Source organism: Ursus americanus, chromosome 16 (assembly GCF_024610735.1).
Source record: "Ursus americanus isolate L20-20 chromosome 16, mUrsAme1.1.p, whole genome shotgun sequence".
Classification (NCBI taxonomy): domain Eukaryota; kingdom Metazoa; phylum Chordata; class Mammalia; order Carnivora; family Ursidae; genus Ursus; species Ursus americanus.
This window is the reverse complement of record NC_142142.1, coordinates 18145619-18169680: the sequence shown is the minus strand read 5'-3', so window position 1 is coordinate 18169680 and position 24062 is coordinate 18145619. Positions and strand designations below refer to the sequence as shown.

General features: G+C 38.6%; 1 protein-coding gene and 1 long non-coding RNA gene across 3 annotated transcripts in view; one reads left to right on the top strand and one right to left on the bottom strand.

Moving 5' to 3' along the window:
• The window catches only part of DLG2 (discs large MAGUK scaffold protein 2), an 857148-nt gene that overhangs the window by 26838 nt on the left and 806248 nt on the right, over positions 1-24062 (top strand). The window lies entirely within an intron of this gene.
• Positions 1357-23794, bottom strand: LOC148108771 (uncharacterized). Its single transcript, XR_015726948.1, has 4 exons — positions 23722-23794; positions 21835-22423; positions 20710-20833; positions 1357-5888 (listed from the first exon to the last, which is right to left on the bottom strand). It is a non-coding gene; the product is annotated as an uncharacterized LOC148108771 (long non-coding RNA).

Here is a 24062-nt window from a genome sequence, read left to right as displayed (position 1 = left end):
TTGTCAAGGATTTTTAGAATCAGCATTTCATGTTTTTGTTTCTGCCCTTGGAGTCTTCTAAATGATAGAAATAGAAGCTGGCAGTCTTTAACAGGGTCTTTTCTCCACGTTCAAAGGTCTGCCAATATTTTATTTTTCTACATAGTGCAGTTCTACCCTTGATTATTAAAGAGCTGTGTTTCCTACTTTTTCACAGTATAGCTCTGCTTTTCATAGGTGTATGGAGCAAGGGTATACATGTTTACTTGATTTTATTTTTAGGAATCAGTGCACAATTTTTCCCCCATTTTTTTTCTGAGGGGGGGGGCAGAGGGCGAAGGTGAGAGAGAGAATGAGAGAACCTTAAGCAGGCTCCATGCCCAGCACAGAGCCCCATGCCAGGCTGGATCTCATGACCCTGAGATCATGATCTGAACCGAAATCAAGAGTCAGACACAACTGACTGAGCCAATCAGGCACCCCATAGAAACCCGTACACACTATTTTAAACAAAAAGACACAAGAAAATGACATTCTGTAAGTAAAATAGCAGATAACAATATTCTACGTAATTCAGTATGCAACATATAAACTCTTAAAAAAAATAAGTCGAAGTGTTTAAAAGAAATGATCGTTCACATAAGTGGGGTTGTTGATTAGTGTTTATTGTCTCGTTCAGAGTGAGCTGCCAGAGGATCAGTTGAAATTGGTGACTTTTCCATCACAAGGCTCTCACCTCTGGTAAAACCCCCTCCTTTTGGTTCTTTTGGTTTGTGGACATTTGGAAATGGAACATGAAACATTCCTGGGGAGTGGGGTTTAAAGCCAGAAGCTCCACAGTGAGAGCCCTGGGTTTGAATTCCCAATCTCTCACCCCCTCACTAGCTGTGTGGCTCAGGTTGAATGACTCAACCTATCTGAACCTTGCTTTCTCCATCCGTGAAATAGAGAAAACAATACCGACTCTACAGGTTTGTGGTGAGGATTCACAGAAACGTGAGAGAATGCTCAGCCCTCAGGCCTCAAGAAATGATGAGTTCTTCTTGGCCGGGAGATTCTGGTCTAGCCTCTGCCTCTCATGTACTGTAGGATTTTTCTGGTCCCAGTTTTCTTTTCATAAAAAGATGGCATTACATTAAAAAGCCTCTGGAGTCACTGAGTTGGATAAAATCACAATTCTAATGTCAAGAAAACAGAAACTAGAAGCTACTTGTGTGGTCTGCTCACTGTCTTTGCATCTGGACTGTCTGGTGAGGGTAAGGAAGTATAGTATATCTACAGTATGCAAATGATCCATTTTCAGAGAATCAGGAAAAAAATAGGATTCCACTGCAACTGAATTCAACATGTTTATTTTGAATGATTCAGAGACATGGTTACAATGCAGGCACTGATAAGGGGGTAGAAAGAAAAGAGACTTGGATTAGGATTCTTACAAAGTGATCCTTACTCCTTCCTCACCAAGTGGCATTGGAGAAATAATCAGTTTGTATATGCCTTATTTTCCTTATCCTTAAAATGGAAAAAAAGATTGCTAATTTGTTGTAAAGGTTAAAAGCGGTACACATAGAAAATAGGATTTGTAATGCATGAAACACATTGTATGTACTTACGGAATGTTATTTTCCTCTTTTATCATCTCATTCACTCCCTGTAACTGACCCCCATGATTTCCCTCCAACAATTCCACTCTTACTTGATAAAAATGGTTTGAACAAGGATCCACAAAAAGGGTTGAGTCCTACACTTGATATTGATTAGGGTGGAGTGATACTGCCAGGAAAATTCTGTGGAGGAGAGAAAGCCCCTGGCATAGAGGGCCCTTCTATTTCCCGCAGGGGATAGGAGTCCTCCTGTTGGTGGGATGGCTCTTCTTGTTAAAGTAGTCTGGTTGATGCCCTGGTTTGCAGAGCATGATAGAGGAGCACCTGGGGAAGAATCAGGGAGGTATAAAAGAGAAAGGCTTTTTTAGAGGAAGTTCAGAGAATTCAATATTGCTGGAACATAATGTGCAAGGAAAGAATAGGAGTTGAGACTTGAGCAGAAAACAGGGGCCAGATCAGGGAAGGCCTTACAAATGGTGAGTCATCGGAGGATTTTAAACTCCAGAGTGATGTGATCAGATCAGCAGCAAGATCATTCTGTCAGCAGTGTGAAGGATGAATTGAAGGGAGGTGAGACTGGAGACTTAAGATCAGCCAGGGCCATATTTGAGGCATCTACTGAGAAATGACAAAGCCCTGAACTAAAGGAGCAGTGCAGGAAAAAGCTGGTTTGCAAGATATTTTAGGCATTGAAAGTGGCAAATTTGATAACTGCTTGGATACAGAAGGTGAGACAGAGCTTGCATTCAGGGCAACGCTCATGGTTCCAGGGGGGCCCGTTGGTTCAGGGCTCCCTCTGACCCCCCAGACACCTTTGCTTCCGTGACACTCTTGCTAGTCCACTTTGGTAGGGAGAAGTCTCTTGCAGCAGTTTCATTGCATTCTTGTTCATACTGCACTTTGTGCCTTGAATGATGATTATTTGTGCTCATATCCATCTCCCCCAAACGATTTTAAATCCATCAGCATAAAGATCTTGTTTAATTCACCCCTGAATCCCCAGTAAGTGCTGGTCAGTTAACTTAAATATGTGCCAATTGTCACTTCGCTAGAAAGATCTATTCAGCATAGGTACCATGATGTCTTCTAGGCCACAGACTGAATTGTTTCTGAAGGCATTGGTCTCAGGAATATCTCCTGTGGAGTGTCATTTATGCCTCATTGGATGATTTGCTATTAACCACTTTCTGATTTCTTTTCTTCTCTCAAATGGTTAATTGCTCTGGATTCCTAGATCATCTTTTCCAAGCTTACTGACACCCAGAAGAGAAATCCAAAAATATTACTCTATTTGCGATAATTAAAGCTGTGGTCTTCTCCTGGTTCTTTACATTCTTCTATGCCTTGGAGGAGATGCATTTAATCTAATAGGATCTGTTTTCCTTGAAAAGGTGCTAGCAGCAGGTTAGGACTCTCATTGTGTCAAGTTGCCTGCGAGTGATTCTGTGGTTCTTGTTTTACAGAACTCTGACTTGTGAAAAGCAGGTTTGCAAGGATGACAGAGTACAATGAAAAGGCTGCTTCTTGCCTGGGACACAGGAGACCGGGGCTGTAGCTGTGACTCTTCTGCAGCCTATCAGTGAGGCCTTGGGAAAATCAGTTCCCCTTTGGGCTTCAGCGGGCTCATTTGTAAAATGAGAATGTTAGCCTAGAGCTTCAGCTGAAGCTCCCAGTATCCAAATACTGTTAGCTATGTTCAAGTGGGTGGGCAAACCTAGTGATATCCTGAAGACTGTCTTTCTCCATTAAAGCATGCACAGTCTTATCAGAGCAGACAGAAAGAAGCAAGGCAAACCTGGGGTCAGGGTGATGGGCAGGATCTAGAAGTAGAAGGAAAAAAACAAAAAGAAAAACAGACCGAGGTCCAGAGGTTTTAGGAGGCAGGCCAGTTGAATAGGCAAAGCACAGGTTCTGAGGGGTATGGCCTTGGAGAGCAGGTGGTCATCTAAATAGTCAGATGGTATGGGGGAGGGGGGGCGGGGGCTGGTGGCTGCAGCGGGCAGGAAAAGCAAGGAAGAAACGCAGGAACTCGTACTGCTCAGGAGTCAGAATCATGGAAGTCTGTCAGGGATTAGCAGGGTCCTGGCCACCTGCCTGGGTTCATGGGCAGGGCAGAGATTAAAAAAGGAGAAAGGGGAGGGGGATAAACAAGAGCAATACAGAGTTCCAGCTTTGGAGAGCCTGACATATTAGGCAGGTCTCCAAAAGAGAGATTTGGGCAAAGAGGAACAAGACAGAAGGCGAATTCTCAGAACTGGGCCACCAGGTGGGGGCTGAGTTGCAAAAGTGGAGTTAGAGGAATGGGGACAAAAGGTCAGAGCTAGACTAATAGAAAGAAGGTTAATGCCGAGGATTCATGTTTTTGAATTTGAGATACCATAAGGTTGCTTCTAATCCACAGTTTTTACGAAGCAGTGATTTCTCCTATCTTTCAGCTGCCCGTCTTCTATGACTGACAGTCTCCTTTCCCTCCCGACCCTCAGGTCTCATGAGTTTCACTGAGAATTTACTGAATTCCAAATATGAAGGGATATGGAATTTTCTCTGTAAGGAAAGCCGGAACCAAGAAAATGTAAAATCACAATGCAGTGTGATAAATACTGCAGAGAGTTACGTGCAAGGTACAGACAGTGCTGAGGATTAAGAAGCTGGTGTGTCCCAGAAGAGGCACCCCGGGAGCAGAGCCTGGAAGGGCAGGTGGCGGTCCGCCAGGTGGAGAGGTGTGGCAAGGGCGGCCTGGGCAGAGGGAACAGTGTTTTTGTGCAGGCATGGAGTTAAACAAGGAATGGACATGCTCAGGGAATACAGGGTTAAGCGTGGTGACAGCTGGGGCAGTGGAGGGAGTTGCCAGAGATCATTGAGGGAAGCAATTGGGAATTTTCAGAAAGTAACTGACCCTAGAGTCGATTTTAAGGAAGATGACACTTTCTGGCAGAAAAGAGGGGAAAATGGAGTCCGGAGAAGGTAGTAACAGTGAACCAAGAAGGAAGTCATTGGGTCCTGGCAAGAGATGACAGGATTGGAACCAAGGCTGTGGCACTAATGAAGAGGAGCAGAAACAGATTTACGGGAAGAAGCAGGAGATGCACAGATCCACAACAGAACTAAGGCAGAAGCCATTTTTAGGAGTCAGGGGCAGATAACTAGGAAATAGCCTGAATCTTGCCTTGAGCGGCACTCTGCTCCAGAGACCTTCTCCAGCTCCTTGTTCAGGGCCACCCTCACACACTCCTAGTCTCCCTCCATGGCTTTTTTTTTTCCCTCCTCAGTTCTCCTGCCCATCATATCCCATATTTTATTTATCATGTTTATTGTTATCTCCTCCCACTAGAATGTAGCTTTTTGAGGGCAAAGATTTTTGTCATTTGTGGTCACTGTTTTACCCTTATATCCCTAACACTTAGAACACTCCCTGACACACAGTAATCGGTAAATTCTGAATGAATAAAATCAAGGCACTAGCAGCCATCGACCAAAACATAGAGCAGGGAAAGACTTACAATCATGGAATATTCAGTATTAAAGGACCCCTTCATTTTGCAGAGACAGAAGTGATTTGCCCAAGGTCACCCACAGAGCATGCCAGCAGAGATAAGAAGGAAAGAATTTGTGAGTGTGTGGGGCCTCATCTGCTGGGGGGGGGGGGCTGATTGACAGGCAGGAAAAGAAATCGGGGTGTTGGTGCCAAGGTCTGGATATTGAAAAGACAGAGCAGCCACAGGTCAGTCCTGATGTCATGGAAGTGAAGCTTACCAACATAAAACAGAAATCACTGATTTCTTTCTATAATGGAAACATACTGAAACAATTGTTTCTTTTTTCCAAGGACTATTTTCATCTATAATGTCCTTTGTTCCTATTTGTAAGCCCCTCGACCCACACCCGACACCCCACCCCAAACCCACACCCACATTGTTACAAGAATAAAGGATCTTCTGAACTTGGGCATCAGATATCAATACTACATCTTTTCCATAATAACAGTGTTTCTGTTTCCTTCCTTTCCTCTTTATCCCTCAATAAATATTAACACTTAGTAAACACCAAGCCGTTGGAATGTAAACTGTGAATGACAATATTTGGTTATTTTTCATATCTAGAAGTGTTAGAAGATTCTAAAAGTTATGAGAATTTGAAAATTATGTGAAAAGTCAGATTACCACTTTCTTTTTCACCAACCCGTTCATTTGTCCATTCTTTTCATCATTCATTTATTTTCTTTCTTGACTCATATTTCCTTAGTACCTGCCAGCTGTGGATGATTGATCTGTTGGGAGTACAAAACTAAATCAAGGAGTTTACAGCCTGGTAAGAGAGATAAGAAATAAGGCAAAATAAAACTTCCAATCATTCAGTAAAAACATATCTAATTTGCATTCTACTTATTTATATTTCAATAATTTAACAAATACTGACCCAATAGCTACTACGTATCCAGGCACTGCTTTGGGCGATGTGGATCCAATAGTAAATAAGACAAACACAAGTCCCTGCCCTCAGCGAAATTCCATGCTGGGTGGGGAAGCAGGCAATATTTGTGGCATGTGCTACAGGGGAAAAGTGTGGTTGTGCTAACTTTGCCTAGGTAATAAGGGAAGCGTCTTTAAAGAGGTGATATTTGAGTTGAACTCTGAATGCTAAATAAAATAAATAAGCAGGTAGGAGGAGGTGCAGTGGAGGAGAAGAAGTCTAGGTAATGAGAACAGCAGGTACGGAGGCCCAGAGACAGGTATGGGAACGTCTCATTAGTAGAGTGAGAGAAGGCCAGTGTGGGTGACCTCAGCAGAGTGGATGTGAGACCCCAGAGCAGTATATATAAAAAGAAAGCCATACATGGGGGATTTCACTCTTCTTCCCCAGAGCAGTGGGAAATCAAATAAAGATTATAAACACAGGAAAGTAATGACAGAATTTGAAATTTGGAGATTGGATTGGAGTGAGGCAAAAGTAGGGAGAGTAGAAAAAAATAAGGATTATAAGAGAGATGTAGAACTGTAACCATACAAATTTAGGAGAGTAGAAGATTATATCCTTCTGAGAATGTTAAAGAAGTATTCATGGAGGAGATAGCTTTGGACCTGGGCTTTGAAAAAGGAATAGACTCAGGAATGCAGGCATGGGAGCTATAACTTACCAAGGGCATTTTCAACAGAAGGCCATCATGTGGAAGGTCAAGGGGATGTGAAAGCGTAGGTGATGTATGGGGAACAGCAAGCCAATAATTCTGGACAGACACTGGAATTACATGAGTGAAAAGTAGAAGTAAGGGTGGAAAGATTTGGGTATTGTGTTATTTGAATTTTATTATTTCAACCAACAGGAAAAACAAACAAGCAAACAGGAGTCATTGAAAGATTCTAAGTCCACAATCACATTCTCATATCTGTTTTCAGGGAGATTAATCACATAGCAAGGTGTAAAGGAATTGGAAAGGAGAGAGGCTGGAGGAAATGAGAACGCTGGGGAGTCTAGAACAATCTATTACATGTGGATGTTGGCCCTGGGAATGAAAAGAGTGCAAAAGACATTATGGAGATGAAATGAAAAGGACTAGCAACTGACTGGTTGCCAGGGAACATGGAAGAGGTCTAAATACTTCATAGCTGTGTCAGTACCTCATTTTACTTGTTCTTCAGTACAAACCTTTGAGATAGGTTATAAATTTGGTGCCCTGGAATGCAGATTGATAACCACATGATGTCTTGCCCACAAGCCACTAATAGCTCTGTTACTAATGTAGCAATTTTTGGGTGACTCCCAAATGGACTGAATTTTAAATGTTAACCTACTAACAATTATCTCCATGTCCTATTAGCAATCAGCTGAACCATCTGTTCCTACCAATAGAGGATATCTTCTGGAAAATGAATTTGAGAATGGTGAAATATTGGATGTTTAAAAAACCCAGACTGAGAACATTATTTTAGAGCATTGCATTCTCTGGCAGAGGGGGAAGATGTGGGAAGGAATTTCTTCTTTTCTGTTATATAAAGCTTATGCTAAGATACACAGGATATATAATGAGTTCTATGACTTAATTTTGTGTTGCCAACTTTTTTTTTTAAGCGAAAGACTAATCATGAAATGATTCAAATGGGAAGGCATTGCCACCAGTGGAAAAAAACCTAGACTCAGAATAAGAAAGGAAATTTGAGCTTATCTATGTTATGTGTTAGTGATATAATCTGTGTTTTCACTCAGTATCTCTCAGTGTTAGATTTCCCATCTATAAAATGAAGGTACCAGTACCTGTCCTGCCTAAGTCATGGAGTTAGTTGTGAGGATCAAGCAAATTGATGTGTGTGAGAGAGATGCCCAAATAATATCATATCATCAGACCTGAGAGCTGGAAAAATCCAAACTATCATTGAACCCGATCTGTGACCCTCTAACATATATCACTAGCCAACAGGGGATATTGTCATAGGAGGTGTAATCAAGGTTGATCGATAAAAAAATCTTCATCAGAAATTTGTGAGTTCTTCATCACAGTTCCAGAATAATGGGTCATGGGATGTGTCTCACCACAGTCAGTGTGCTACATCTGTGTTGTATAGAGTGATGTGTTTTAAAGTATGGTTCCTGGACTTGCAGCATCAGCAATAGTAGGAACTTGTTAAAAATGAAAATGATTGGTACTCACCCTAGACCAACACTGAATCAGAAACTGTGCAGGTGGCACCAAGCAGTTTGTGATTTAAAAGTCCCTCCTGGAAGTTTGAGATCCACTGATAAAGAGGGAAGAACCCGAGCCCTGGAGTCTGATCCTGGCTCTGACTTTTAATCATGCAATGACCTTGACTTGTTCTTTAACAACAGCTGCCCAGAGATTTTCTACTGTAGTGGAGGATTAATAGGGACAGTATAGATACATTTTACTCCTCTTACAATACTAGCCTACTAACCAGGCTAACCATCTTATTTGTTCGTCCTTCTGCCTACATAAAGCTTTTCTTTCTTTTCCCCTTCCTCATTTTTTGCAAAAAAAAATTTTGGGTGGAAATAATTTTCCAAGAATCGAGTTTTTGAGTATTGGACCACAGAGAAGAATGACTTATCTGAAAATGCTAATATACTAGGAAAAAACATAGCCAGGTTTTATTTTTGACATTGAAAACATAATTTTCAAAGTGTACAGGCTACTCCTCAGAAAAATATAATTTATGCTATTAAAATTTATATTAGTGTCTACATTCCATCAAAGTTTATCTGCTTCAGACGAACCAGGCATGCAGATGAAAGACAGCTTCTATGAAGATGGCTTCGTTCTCTTCAAAAGTGTATCTATAGCTAGAGTTCATAGTAGTTGAGTTATTTGGGGTCACTACTCAAAATGATCCTATTGGTAAGCATAAAGATTAATGCATAAGACAAGGTCTGGGTCCGCTATACTTTTTTCTTCTGCTGGAAATGAGTTCCATAGGTATTTGCACTGAATACTAAAATGTTAATGAAGAGCACCAAAGAAATCCTTAATGAAGTTGCTGAGATGTTGAGGCCGGAGGAGACTGATCTACGCAGGGCTAGAGGGTGCCTCACATGTCATGCACTCTACTAAGCACTGGGGGAGCGAAGTAAGGAAAATAGAAACAGTTCCTGTCCTCATTGAAGGAACAACATAGCAGTGAAAAGGACATTAAACAAATGATTAGAAAAATAAAAACATAATTATAAGTTGTGATAAATTCCATGAAGAAAGCAGTACAGGGTATTTTGAAAGCACACAACAGGAGGAACAGTAAGGCTCTTCCCTAAAAGACTTTGCAGGCTTCTTTAATGTGCTTTGCATTTTATATGCTCAAAGTTGGTCTATATAGCCCTTTATTGCTGCTCAAAGGACAGAATGATCAGAATTTTACCTACTAGATAACTTTCTTGCTATCTGACCTTGGGAAAATTACTTAATCTCACCAGGGTTCGGTTTTCCCAACCATCAAATGGAACAGAAATACCGACCTGGTAGGGCTGTTGTGAGGTTTAAATAGAGAAAGACACAGAACTGTGTGTGCTTGGCACACGGTAAGTGTTCAATGGATGTTAGCTGTGTTAGCCCAGAGGAGGCGGAGGGGAAGGAGGAGGAGGATGAGATAATTTGAAATTCTGTACTCTTGATGCTCAGACTAATATTTGTTCCTTAGCAAAAGATATATACATAAATGTTATAACCAAAATATTAGAAAAAAAAATCTTAAATACCCCCCCAAAAAATAATTTCTAAAATCTGTTGCCCGATCTATTTTTTGACTATGTGCTAAGAGAGTGCAGGGTGTTTTAATAGGAAAGGGTGAGGGGAAGATGCTTAGTTTCAAATTCTGGTATGCCCTTTAGGTGATAACATAGTGGTGATATTCAAGTTTCTAAGTTTCTAATTATTGATCAAGGACTTGGGAAGGAGGGCTTCCCTGTGAGAATGGACACAGAGGCATGAGAAGATATGTCAGAAAGACGGACTTAACAACGAGGTCCTGAAACAAACAAGACAACAGCCAAGTCAAGAGAACTAAGCTTCAGTGTGTTGCCCTCACTTCCAGCCTGCCTCTACTTCTCCAATAAGCTGTGTGGTCTAGTTCATCCCTATGGGCCTCAGCTTTTTCTTTTGTAAAATAGAAACAACGTATTTATCTAATAAATTTTGTTTCCTTTATGAACTAGCCCTACTTCAGGTAGATGTGATGTAATACCTTACTGAAGGATAGTATTAAATGAATGAAATGACATAAGTGAATGGCTTTTGAAATTTGAAAGCCCTAAGTAAACCCAAGATTATTGATTACAATATTGCTATTATAATTTGGGCCTTATATTGTTAAATGTAAATCTTCTGTTTTCCCCAAAGCATTTATAAGCCTCTTGGGTATTGAGAGGATGCCATTTGTTTTCATGTCTAAAGCAGGATTTCCAAGCGTGTATTGAGTGAGCTATAGAGGATTGATCATATTTGGAGAAATCAGAAGGGGTGCTTGGGGAGGCAGAGGAGCACAGCATTTCTAAGGGGCAACACAGTGACAAACAAATGTGAGAAGTGAATAACTTCTCAAGCATACAGCCAGAGTAGTGGGGCAGACCTGTTAAGCAGAGAGTTCAGGTTTGTCAGTGAAGAAGCCAAAGTTCAGGCAAAGGTAAAGAAATTTGGACATTTGCAAAACCATAAAAAAAGTATTGTCATTCTCTACTTTCTTTTGTTTACTGAATAAAGTTTTATTGAGTGTTAAAAAGGACAAATATGGGATCATGTTTCCTATCCTCAAGGAGCCCACCATCTAGTGAAGGAGGACAACAGGCTTGTAGTACAATTGGAGAAGGTCTGAGATGGAAGTACCTATAAAGTGGTCTAAGATTTAAAAGAATCCCCCTGGGGAGGCCAGGGAAGGCTTCTCAGGAGGGTGAGGCTTGAGTACAAAAGGAGGCGCACCAGCAGGACACTGAAGGGGAGAAAGAAGGAAAGGCAATTCCAAACATTTTCAGTTCCTATTTTCATGTAATGACCTGTCTAAAGAAGGCTCAGAGTCTGATTTAAGCTAAGAGATGTGTATTTCTCATCATAGACATAATTAAGATCCTAGTTAATGAATTCGTTGGTGATTCCTTCCTTTTCTTCCTTTTTTTTTGCATACCAGCCTTAGTTTATTCTTTATAATGTACGTATTAAAAAGTGAAAATGTAAAGCTGTAACTGAGAAAGTATCATAGAGTTCTGAAAATGAATTCACTGTAGGAGTCTAAATAGAAAATAAAAATCAGCTTTTTAAGCTGCTTTTTTACTGAGTGTGTTTTGAGTCAGCAGTAATTCTGGGTATGGAACACATATTGTGCTTCATAAATTGGGCTGACCCAGAATATTGCTATTACTGCTATATCAGAGCTCGTATGGCCTTTTATTTTGCACAGTAAGGATTGTGCAAACCCACTACCAACTCTGTTCCTCACTGGAGTGTGAATAATGTTTGTGGGTTATTTTGTTTGATTTATCTTCACTCTCACCTAAAATATCTGGGAATATCAGCTGCACTGGACTTCTTAACACAACCTTAAAATGAAGGTATAAAAAGAGGTTTTAATCAGCAAAGAAATGTATATTGCAAATGTATATACTGCAAATGTATATACTGCAAATCTATATAGGGGCCTTAAAATCCTCATTCCTGTTGGATGCTCAGTTTAAGGGGTAGAAGTAGATAGAGAACAGCAGTGTTTCCTGGCTGGCTGGCCATCATTCATCTTCCTATGGCATATTTCCAAAGTACCTTAGGTCACTAGCATGAGCTCCACTCTTGTTTCTTTATGGTGCCACTCTGTAGTCTCTGTTTCCTCTTTCTCCTGTTCCTTGACCCTTTTGTCCTGTGCTTTCTTCCTTGGTCTCCATACTTCTGATTCCATCCACACATTGCCTTTTCAAGAGCTTTCACACATAATACTTGGCCAACACTCCCTCTACAGGTGATATGGTGAATCCACTACAATGACCCCAGCACAGTTAGAGCCCCTTCAATTCTTATGTCACCAAAGCTCTGTGTATCATCTGGTTAAAAGACCTGTAGGAGCAGTAGAAGGATATCTTTCAGATCTGAGCCATTTTAAGTGGCAGTAACACTTGGATTCCCATAGTCTACTTTTCCCTAGATGGAATTCACTGTTATAAAAATACAGCATTGTGAAGAAAGAGTTCATGTATAATTGATTTTTGCATTAAAGTAAATTATGGTTCATTTGTCCCAGATGAAAACAGAACCATTGTTAATTTCCACAGACTGACAAAAGCATTTTTTTTCTAAACTAGACTAGTGGTTATTACAACTTGTAAAATCCGGTAATAAGCCTGAGTCCTTAAAAGTAGAAAAGAAAGGGAAAATATCAGCAGGACATTAGCGGCTTTATTGAATATACTTTCCCATGGTCCAAAGGTAGTCTACACGGTGGCGTAGGCTAACTACCATAACAGGAAACAGTCACTTCATGCAATAAAGGCCTATATAGCTCTTGTATCAGTGACCACTGCCATCGGGGATCGGGCTCTGGGCCACCTTTGTCACTGCCACTTTCAGCATTTGACCTACAAGATTGTGAAGTAATAGAAAAAGAGGGCTTGAAGAATTATTTAGGAAGCTTCATGACAAGGCCTGGGCTTGTCCTACATCTTTTCTGTCCACATTCTTTTGGGGAGAACACTGTTGATGGTGCCAATCTAAACTGCAAGCAAGGCTGAGAAAAGTCATTATCTTGTGGTCCAGGAAAAAAAAAATAAGGAAACAATTTGGTGAACACAAAGCAGTGTCTCAGACAGAACTTTGTCATTGATAATGAAGTGATTATTTTATAAGTAATCAGTATAATTCCCATTCCTGTTTCCTGTTTCAAAAAGATCTGCCTCCAGAAGCTTTAATGAAAAGAGGTACAATATCCAAGCAAGGACAGCTAAAAGCAAGGACTTTGGAGTTGTATCAACCTTAGTTCAAATTTTCCTTTGCCTTTGCTAGCCCTTTGCCTTCTTTGAGGTCTTTGTCCTTATTCTTGAATTTTCTTATTCATTCATTGGGAACTATAGTACCTAAAAATGAGGATACAGTGATGATAGAATGAGATAATGTATGTAAAAAAGGAAGTAGTCAGTGACTGATAGCATAACTATTTGGATAATTAGTAAACAGTGTGAAAGATAGTCATGCAGGTGACATCTACAATTAGACCTCATCTAGTTCCTTACATTTAGGACATTTTCTTTCATTCAGACTACAAGCCATTTCCACCAAAAAAGGTGTTATGCAAGTCACAAAATAAAGGAATTGGGTGAGGAGAGAAACATCCTTGGTTATGGTAGTCAGCAGAACCTTACAGATTTTTCATTGTGTGGGGGTGGGAGTTGATAGCTGCCCAGTCCACTGGAATGTGACTGCCTGTCTTCCCAGTGGCATGAGGATGACTCAACAGAGAGGTTGTTTTTGCCAACTCTCTCTCCTCCTCTGTACGGGGAGGAGGCCCACTTGTACCTCTTAGGCAGAATGGCGTACTGAGGTTTTTGTCTACCTAATTTCTGTGACGTCTGCTTTCTCCTTGATGTATGCACATAAATGACAGACATTTGCAAAACAAGTAAAATAGTAAGTCTAGGGCTCAAGTGAATTTATCACAATTAAATAAAAGGGTTCTCAGTCTGTGCCCATGCAGAAAAGCAATTGTGTCATCTGGTACAGAATGTTTCTTTCCTTGTGTTTAGAAAAAAAGAAAGAAAGAAAGAAGAAAGAAAGAAGGGTGGGAGGGAGGGAAGTAGGAAGGAAGGAAGGATGGAAGGAAGGAAGGAACGAAGGAACGAAAGAAGAAGAAAGAAAGAAAAGGGTCCAATACCACCATTTATTTATTTGTTCTAAAGTGTCTTTTATGAGAACTTCCTCTGATAAGATATGGTTAAGGACTTTCATTGGTAATGTTTCTCATTTTTGCAGAAAAAAACAATTATAAAGATATTTAGCTCATGTAAATCTAGTACTTTGAATTTAGAGAGTATCTTCAGAGCTCTTCCTGGGAACTCTTCACTTAGCTGAGATAATTTTATTTATGGGGGGATAATGGAGCTGTAAGTAAAACATATTTTCATTTGTGTTTATAAGTGGGAAAATTAAATCAATATGTAAATTAAGTATATGGCTAACATCATATGGTTGAATGCCAATGACCAAAAGAAAAAAAACAACCCTGGTCTCTTCATTTCTAGGTCCAAATACTCATATTAGAAGAGTCTGTCTTATATTAGCCCTCTTATTGTTTGATGCCTCATCATGATTCCATAAACATTATAGGAGAAGGACATACAAAAGATTATCTCGTCTAACGCACTGCCCTTGGGCAGTTGAACGATTAAACAATTCAAAACAAAGATTTTTGTTTCTGGTACTATGCTGGATTAGTTTTTTTGGACAATCTCTCCCTCTGACCACAACTAAAAATGTTGTATATAGCATTTTAAAAAAAAAATGCACAAACAAAACTTCTTAAAAGTGCCAGACAGCTAGCAGGATAATAGAGTTATCAGGCAGAAACGTACCCAGGTGAAGGCAGGAATGGGGGCGCTGGTGTTGCACTAAAGCCACTTCTGCCGGGAGTCATTTGTTGAACCACGTGCAATGAAACTTTGAAACTGACCAATAAAGAATGCAGATTGGAATTGTACGATATGAATTATAAAATAGCCATCCTTATTGTTTAAATTAATTAAAGATGAGCTTGAGTAAAAATTACAGGATACTATAAAAAAAAAACTGTCCCAGCAAATTTGAAAGGAAAAAAAAAAAGAACTGAAATGGAACATCAATAAAATAAATAAAATGAAAGTTAAAGATGAGGTTGAGAAATGTAAGGGCAGATTAATCAAAGCTGAAGAGACCGTGAGAGAACTAGATCACTCAGAAGACATTAGCCAGAGTGCAGAAACAAAGAGACGGGAAATACAGAAAGCTAAGACATGTTGAGGACAGGTCAGAAGGGTTGTGTCGAAGAGGAGTTGTAGGTAAGGAGAGAGTGTGCAGAATGTGGCAAGGGCAATATTTGAAGGGAGAAATGGCCAAGAAGTTTCCGGACTTAATAAAATGTGTGAATACGTAGATTCAAGGAGATTCACAAATCCCACACAGAATTTCCGAAGTCCACAGCCGGGTGCGACATGGTGAAGATACAGAACACCAGACACAAAGGGATATATCAATACTAGCTGAGGAGGACGGGCAGTGTATTTCTCAACATATGTTGAGAAAATAACTCTCATTCTAGAATTTTTTTCTTTAAAATATGAGGGCTAAATAAAGACACTTTGGAAAAACAAAACCTGGGAGAGTTTGTCGCCAGCAGACCCTCACTAAAAGAACTTTCTAAAACATCCCTCCTAGGCAGAAGGAAAGTGATCCAAGATGGAAAATAGAAGCTGCCAAAAGAAGAACAAAGTGCCATATATGTGAATTAACCTAAATAAATATACATTTTATAAAACAATAATAATGGTTATAGGACTAAATAAGATAGTCAAAATATATTAAATAATAATATATTAATAATCTGTATATATTAATAATATATTTGTAGGAGAGTAAAAGTGTTGGCTAAGTTTAGACTTTGATAAGTGTCTATGTGTAATTTCAAAGGTAACCACAAAAAATGGAAATAATAAATCACATGATTTAAAAAAATCAAGCCAAAAGAAGGATAAAAAGAGAATAAAAGACATGCAAAACAAGTGGGACAAGTCTAAAGCAAACAGAAGAAGGCAGCTAGAAAGCCAAATATGTCACTCTTTACATGTTCATAAACTAATACCACACAAACCCAGATAGTGGCATCTATAATGGTAAGAGAAATACATGAGTCACCAAACAATATATTTTGTGTGATTCTGTTTCTATATAGTTCAAAATAGTAAAGCAATACTATATTGTCAAAGTATGCAGGGTGATTAAATCTGTAAAGGAAAACAAGGACATAATTATTATAGAAGTCAGGGTAGCAGCCATTAGCAGTCAGAGAGGGGAGTATTTGAGGAGTGGCCCTGTGTAATTTTCTTTAAACTGTACATATATGTTTTCTATATTTTTCCACATATGTTTATATATATGTATCTTCCCATAAGAATTGTTAAAAGATAGACACATACATAAATGGTGTTTTATACAGCGTTTTCTTACGTTTTGTACTTCTTTAGAGCAGACTTCCAGAATGGAAATCAATGGATCAGCGATATTAATATTTTTAGCATCCTTAATGAGAATGGTGCAAAGCCAACTCTGTCTGATTTCTAGGCCATTTCCTTACACAGCACACATTACATCCCACATATTTTTAAGTTGTTTACCAAAATCTTTTTGTCACCTTGTAGTGCCACTAGGATTGCATCATTACCAAAATCTTTCTATGTCACCAACACTACCATTTAAAAATATCCACTTTCAAGTGAACCTAATAGGCAATTACTTTGCATATTTTCAAGTGCATTTGTGCCATGTTAAAGATAGCTTTTCATTATAAGGAAGTATAGTAGAATGTGGCCTCTGGACCCACACTGCCCAAATCAACGTCCTAGCTGTGCCAACAGCAGCTGTATTAGCTTGGGCCAGGTATGCTGGCATTTTACCTGTTTCCCAGTTTCCTCATCTGTAAAATGTGGGCATAACAGAATCAATTCCATAGGCTTGTTGAGAGGGTTAAATGTAAATGCCTAAAACAATGTCTGGCACATTGTAAGTATTTGATACTTGTTTGCAAGTGCTTTATTATTGCAAGAGTAGGTGAAAATGGATTTGAGCTCAGTACAAATCACATCCTTTTTAACAGCGTACACATAGCAGTAAAACATGCCATGGCCAACCTAAATTAAGACAAATAATAGCCACTCCTCCATGACCACTGGCTAACTCATCTCATCAATGCTCTTCTCTTAGAATGTTAGTGCTAACCGTGGGGAAAATGAATCAGAGGGAGGCTCAAGAATGCTTCTAGTCACTCATTTAGTTCAGTAATGAATTCCTGAGCTACATGCCTGGCTCTGCAGCGGATGGGCGGAGTGCTGTAGTTTGCAAGGCACTGCACACGGGTAGGGGAGAGAAAAAAACAAACATCTAAGTATTGGAAGAAGAGGCACATAGTACAATGGACCAGATTAATGGGGGGTCCTGGTCTCATTCAAGACATCAAAGAAAGCTTCCTTGGGGGGAGGTGACATTCAGTATTTACCAGTGTATGCGTCTCTAACAGATATATTATCTCATCATTCGTTCTTCACAAAGACCCTGTTAGATAGATACCCAATCTCTATTTTGGAGGTGGGGAAATAGATTCAAACAGGATAACTGGCGAGATAGGTTTGTTTCCTTCATTTCCAGAACGCACTGGGATTCTCATGAAATGAAAAACCTCCTTAGGTGGCACTTAAGATTCTCTCTGTCCCCCTTAGAAAGCAAAATCTAGTACCCATGGTGAGCCAAATTCTAGCACATAAATCATAAACAGCAAACAGCTGCTTTGACTTTTTTTAAAGCATTAACAGGAAATCCCAAGCTAAATTTATATTGGGCTTTTAGGAAGAAACAATTCAAGGAAAAATAATCAGCATCTAGTTGTGTTTGCCCTCCATTAAGAAGTCTCAGAATACAAATCAGCTGTAGTGTCACTATTAAATGTTCAGAAAGTATTCAAATTCATATCTCTGCGGGCATTCCACCCTTGGTTTGTCCTGGAGTTTGTTACCTTGCAATTATGCTTGAATTCATTAAATATTAGGTTATCATAAGAGATGTGTTACTTGATATTCCTTGTTAAAATAGCATGGAAAATAGAAAATACCAAACCATTTGTCTGAGTTGGGTTTTGGATAAAAATAAAACTAGGCTGCCTTGTTTTTGGTTAAAGTGAAAACTAGGCCGATTCAACCCCTTACTCTGAAATGGATACTATTGTCAGTGGTTTCTTGGATATCCTTTTAGAGTTTCTTTGTAATTCAAATATTTCAGATTTGTTCCTTTCCACAAAACAAGGTAACATAATATACATACTTGTCTGCGCTTGAGTTTTTTACTTAATGATGTATCTTCAAGATCTTCCCATATTGGTGCTTGTATTTTAGAGCTTTCCACTATATAGATATAACCTGATTTATTAACTAGTTCTCAACTGATGAGTATTTGGGTCATTTCTAATCATTTGCTCTTACAAGCAAACTTAGTGACATTAATGCTCATTAATGCGTTCCTCAATTCCAGCCTTGTGTATGGGATGGGGATGGGGATGTATGTCTGGGTTATAGACAACAAGGGTAGAATTAATATAAGCCATTTTCAGGCCTGAACCTTAAAACTCTTCTGTGCAACCCTCCTATGTCCTCTTCTCCTGTAAAGACTCCTCAGACATCATGCATTCCAGATGGTGTAGTTACAAGATGAAGGAGACCTGCCCTGCTAGCACCTGACTGTACCATGACTAGGGGCAAAAGGTGTCATCGTGTAAGTGCCTGAGATTTTGTGGTTACTACAGCATCACCTATTGCTTCCTGACTCATGCAAACCTATCCCTTCACATGAGTGTGAATATATTTATGAAGTAAGTTCCCCAAAGTAGAATTTCAGCTTCAGCTTTAGCTTCCCCTTCTCACAATCTCTAGGTTTTCAACAGACCCTCTAATTTATCCTCATGCTTCTCATTTCCAACCCTGGCCTTGCATTCCATCAGCACTGCCTTCATGTGTACCCCTGCTGTTTACCCTCTGAAGGTCCCCTTGCTGCTGATCTTTAGCTCTCTCAACTGTCCATGTGCAGTGCTATCAAATTAATCTTTCTCTCTGTTCTCAGAACTAATGGATTTTTTCCCTGACCCCCCTTAAATTTTTTTAAAGTTTGCCGACTGCCTACAGGCTCAGTTCTAGATTTTCTAGCCTGGCATTTAAGCCTGCCCACACTAACATTTAAAAGATAGTTACCAGTACAGTGTCCAGCACGGAGTAGGTACTCAATAAATGGTGGTAGCTCTTATATTTTATAGCTGCAACTAGACAGTGCCTTGTGCAGAACTGACATTCAAAAAATAATTTCTGGTTAGTGGACTCTATTAGGGAGAATTCATGACTCACTAAATTACATTACCATAGGATTCCCTGACTTTCTCTCTAACAGCTTGGTTTTAAGGTTAATCTTTCTTAGAGCGTTGCTTAATCAGAGACTTGGGTGGTGAGGCTACGGAGAAGCAGCTCCTATAATTCGTTAAACATCTAGGGAAGCATTCCTTTGTAACTGGGATGGATTATGCAATAGTGCATATGGCATCCAAGGATGATTGTACCACTTAAGACAATATTAAAAACAATGTATCACACTGAATATTCATATGGAGCATCTATACGTAAATGACATTGCTAACTCATAATCAAGTTGGAAAGCTGTTTTTAGCATTTTTAGCTATAACATGCCAAGACATGATTATTTGCATGTTTTTATCCCATGCATTCAAAGTGAGCCTGTACATAATCCATGTTTAACAATGTTTTTTGGGGTGAATGTGATGTTCTTTCAAGAGCTAGCTGTATTTCTGTAACATGGGAATTATGAAGGAGAATTTTATTTCTGTTGATGAAGGCTAGATGTTTATTCAAAAAAGAGAAGTATTTTAAAATGTTGGTTATTTTTCACATTGATTTAACTGACTTAAATGAAGAAAATGTGTGAAATTATTCTGGAGCATAAATCCAGTTGTCTTGGAAACTTTGAGAGACAAAAAATGAAAACAAGATATCGTCATGCTTAAACAGCAAGGGATATGAATATAAATCAACTCTAACTTTCTTTAAATTTTGTTCCAGTATAAACAAAATTCATTATTAAGGACCAGAAAAATTAAGGACATGGTGGATGTAAAACAATACATATTATGTAATATAGTTTATTTCTATCACCTGTACAGAAAATCTAAATCCAGTATTTTGTTACTGATTTGGGACTGGTTTTTTTGTGGAGGTTCAATGGAAGAATAGGTGTCAGACAAAAGTCAGTCTGTCTGTCTGTCTGACTGTCTCTCTTTCTCACTACTAATTACACATTTGTTTATGCTTTACAAAATTGTGCCCAAGTCCTGAAATCCCATTTAACACTTAATCAGATTACAAATTTTAAGTGACACAAACAAATAACGTACCATGCAATGCAATTTGTACTGGGCTTTACTGAGGAAAGCTCAGTGTGTTAGTAGGTTCTTACAAAATGACTCCTCCCAGCAATATTAGCTGTAGAGATGCCCACAGTGCTCTTTAATACTTTGCAGAAAATAAAATGCAAGTAGGGAGCTGACGCATTCTTTCACAATGGCTTTTATAAGCAACAATGTAGTCTATGTGAAAGCCATGGAAATTAAAGCACATCCTTTAGTAGAGGCAAACAAACTGTCTCTGAACTAAATATTTCAGGGAGAAAAGTGGAATCCCTGAGATTCTAAAAGTGGCATCTAGGACACGTTATGTAGTTAGCATAAAAAGGGATCCACGTTTAAGCAGAAGCAAGAATGGCTTTATTTATCCGGACTATTACTAGTGACTTCTGTAATAACAAAGCAAGTTGCTTCTGCATATTTCTACTCCCGACCCTGTCATCCAGTGGCTAATTTTCAATTACCTTTTTCTCCTTCCTTCTTTCCTTTCTTCCTGATCTCAAATCACGCACTTCTCTGTTGTGAGGTTTTCTTTCCTTTTCTGCTTTTTCTAGTAGCCAAGGGTGGGTTCTTTAAACCATGACTATTCTGGAAACACAAAGTATTGAAATAATTATAATCTATAATGTATACATTTTAACTTTAAATAAATTAGGTAGATATAAATTAAAAAAGGAGTAGCTATCCTCTTTACAGTTACCCATCTCCTAGGGAAACAGCCTTCCCTCTCACCCTCCCTACCCTCCCTACACTACCAACACACACACACACACACACACACACACACACACACACACACACACACTCACTCACAGAGCAAACCAAGGAACAGTGGGAGGTATCCTGTTATTAGACCACACTTTCAGTTTTCCCCCTCTAGGCAGCTTGGCAAATTACTAGAAATGGAAGAGATGTGTTCCTGTTTGGATGAGTGCTTTGGAATTGATAGTTTTTAAAGATTTCGTTTCATTCACCTAATAGGATCTATAGCCTCTTTTAGGAATTAATGACATGCCCATCCAAACTATATTTATGGTACTTCCCTCCTCCTGTTACTATTGGGACTCTGTATCTCTGTAGGATAAATTAAATACATGTTTGTCATCAAAGCTGTTTTTCATTGTATGTCCCCCGTGCATGATTTTTCTTATGATGCTGTGTTGACCATGCAGAATAAAAAAGTGGAACATGAGTGAACTGACAGGCAAGAAGTAGGACGTGAGAGGAAACTAATTCTTCTGACTCACAGTTATTTCCGTTTGAGAGCTGGGAGTTAGGTAGCTGGGTTCTAAATCTCTCAGATGGGATCAATGAAGACATCTAAGTGGTAAGAGGTGTGAAAATCACAAATCTGCTTTTTAGTGTTTCTTAGTTGAAAGGGCCAAATGGTAAAGTAACATAACACAAGAAGTCCAAACTATTTCAGGTGAATTTGAGAAAAAATGAGAGTAGAAAAAAAAATTTTTTTTGTCCTGGCTATAATATCAGCAGTAAGGAGTTGCTGAAGGGGTGGCATTGACTCCAAGAAACAAATGAGATAGCTTTGCTAGAAGAGAAGAAGAGAGCCCTTCGACACTGATGATGATTACCTTGGAACTGGCTTCAGAAAGCTCTGTAATGGGAACGCTGGCAAGGCTGCCATCACACAGTCTGCCAGCCTTTCTCGTGGTGGTGAGGCTCCATCAGGGTGTAGAAGAACAAACTCTGAAGTACTGCAGCTGTAGCTTGAGTTGGTTTTGGGTAATACTTAGCTTTTCATCTTATGAGTAGAGTTAAACGATGAAAAGGTACTTGAAATGTAGGCAAGGTGGAAGAATATTGTAGATAGGAAATCATAATCTGACATACCAATGTCATTCTGACATATGATCTCCATGGCCTTTGGGGACTTTCTTGGGACAGGGATAGGGTCTTTTATTTCTCTTTTGCATGCCATGCCACACCTAGCAGAGGACCTGCCATGTCTTAGACACAGTTCTTGGTCAAAGATGATCTAGGGGCTAGTCAACAAAGCAAAATGTTGATCTTAGCTGCCTATTTATTTTCTTATGGGGAGGCTGGAGTATTTCCTTTTTTTCTGTATAACCAGTTCCTTTGTTGAATTTTTACACTTTTTGGTGTAAACGAGAAGTATCTCAAGAAGGGGGTTTTGTGCGCAGCTTGAAATGTTCATATAACCTAAAAATAAATAGAAAGTCATAGCATCATACCAGTTTAGATTCAGTTGGATTTGCGTAGCAATGTGCAAATAATAACTTGTATTTCCCATCTGATGGAAACTTTTCAATATTTAGATGTTTCTATATTGAATGGATATAGAAAATGTACTCTTTCAAGAATACATGCAATTTTACGTTGACAATGAAATGTTAGACTAAGAACAAAGCTTTTCAATTCTTGGTGGATGGAAGAAAGTTATCACTAAAGTATTATTGAGATAAAGAAGCTTTCCATGAGATTTTTATTGTACTGTTGGCAATTTTTCTTTTGGTGCACATTAATGGTGGTGCTAAATTAAAAACATAATTCATGTATTTGAAAACTTCCCTGCTTTATTTTTATGCTAAATGCTTTGCAAGGTAATGGAGGTTTGTTGAAAAAAGGTGTTCATTAGGTTCATAGTTAACATAGAAAAACGACTCATTGTTAAAAAAAACAAAACAAGAAAAAAACCTAGCAAAGGTTAGAGTTTGAGAAAGTAAACACTGTACTCTCAAAAGCTTACTTACTGATTTTCTTTTCTTTTTTTAATTTAAATTCAATTAGCCAACACCTAGTCACTTACTGATTTTCATATTTACTTTCCTTTTCTGGAGAAATTAATTACCCTATAGTTTTAACAGAATTTAAAGTGAGAGTTTAAAGAAGTGAAAGTCTAAGTCAAATGGAAGGAAATGCCCTGTATTAAATCTGTATATGTTTTCAACCTCGGTTGAATTCTCAAGTTAAAAAAAAAAAAAAACAGGAGAAAACTTTCTAGACTCAAAGAAGGTGTGTGAGGTAGAAAAAAAAAGTGAGAGGGGAAAATGCGAATAAAAAATAGTGAGAAAGAGATTAATAATCCAGAACCAAGAGTGGAATTATTATAATAAGTTTTAACTTGAAGGAAATTCCAGACATGTCATAGTGGTGATAATTAATAACATCATTTTTTTTTCTTTCACACTGTTCCCCCAAACTTTTTATATTGTGGTTATATTCTTTAAACAATTAAAAAGTTAAAACTCTATAGTAGAGCTAGTATTTATGATGTTACATTGAGACTAACAGATTAGATTTATTCATTCCATTTATTTAATTATTTATTCCATTATTTATGCCATTCCAATTATTTATTCCATTATTTAATTATTTAATTCATATACTGAGTACCTAAAGTCAAAAGACAAAAATATCAACAACAGACCTAATGTTATGATCTTAGAGAGGGCAAACTAAAACTATATATTTGCTATATAATCATGCTAAGTTCTTACCTTGACTAGTGATTGCTTGCAGAATGTTGCTCATAGCCAGACTTCTCTATAGCTCAGCTAACTTGAATGTTCTGAGTCTGGTTTGGTATTTTTCAGTCCTCAGAGGTCATTGCGGCTTAGGCAACTTGGTTCCACTTAATCATGATGAGATTATTATATGGATATATTTGTTCCATTTAATCATACTCCTATAAGTTCAGTTATTTGAATAATAACATAGATGCACTGTGAAATATAATCAGCTTCATATAAAAAAATCCAAAGAAATTACAGTTGTAATTACAAAAAGGAGCCAGCTGTAATACTTGCTTCATGAGGTAGTTGGGAGGATTAGATGAGTC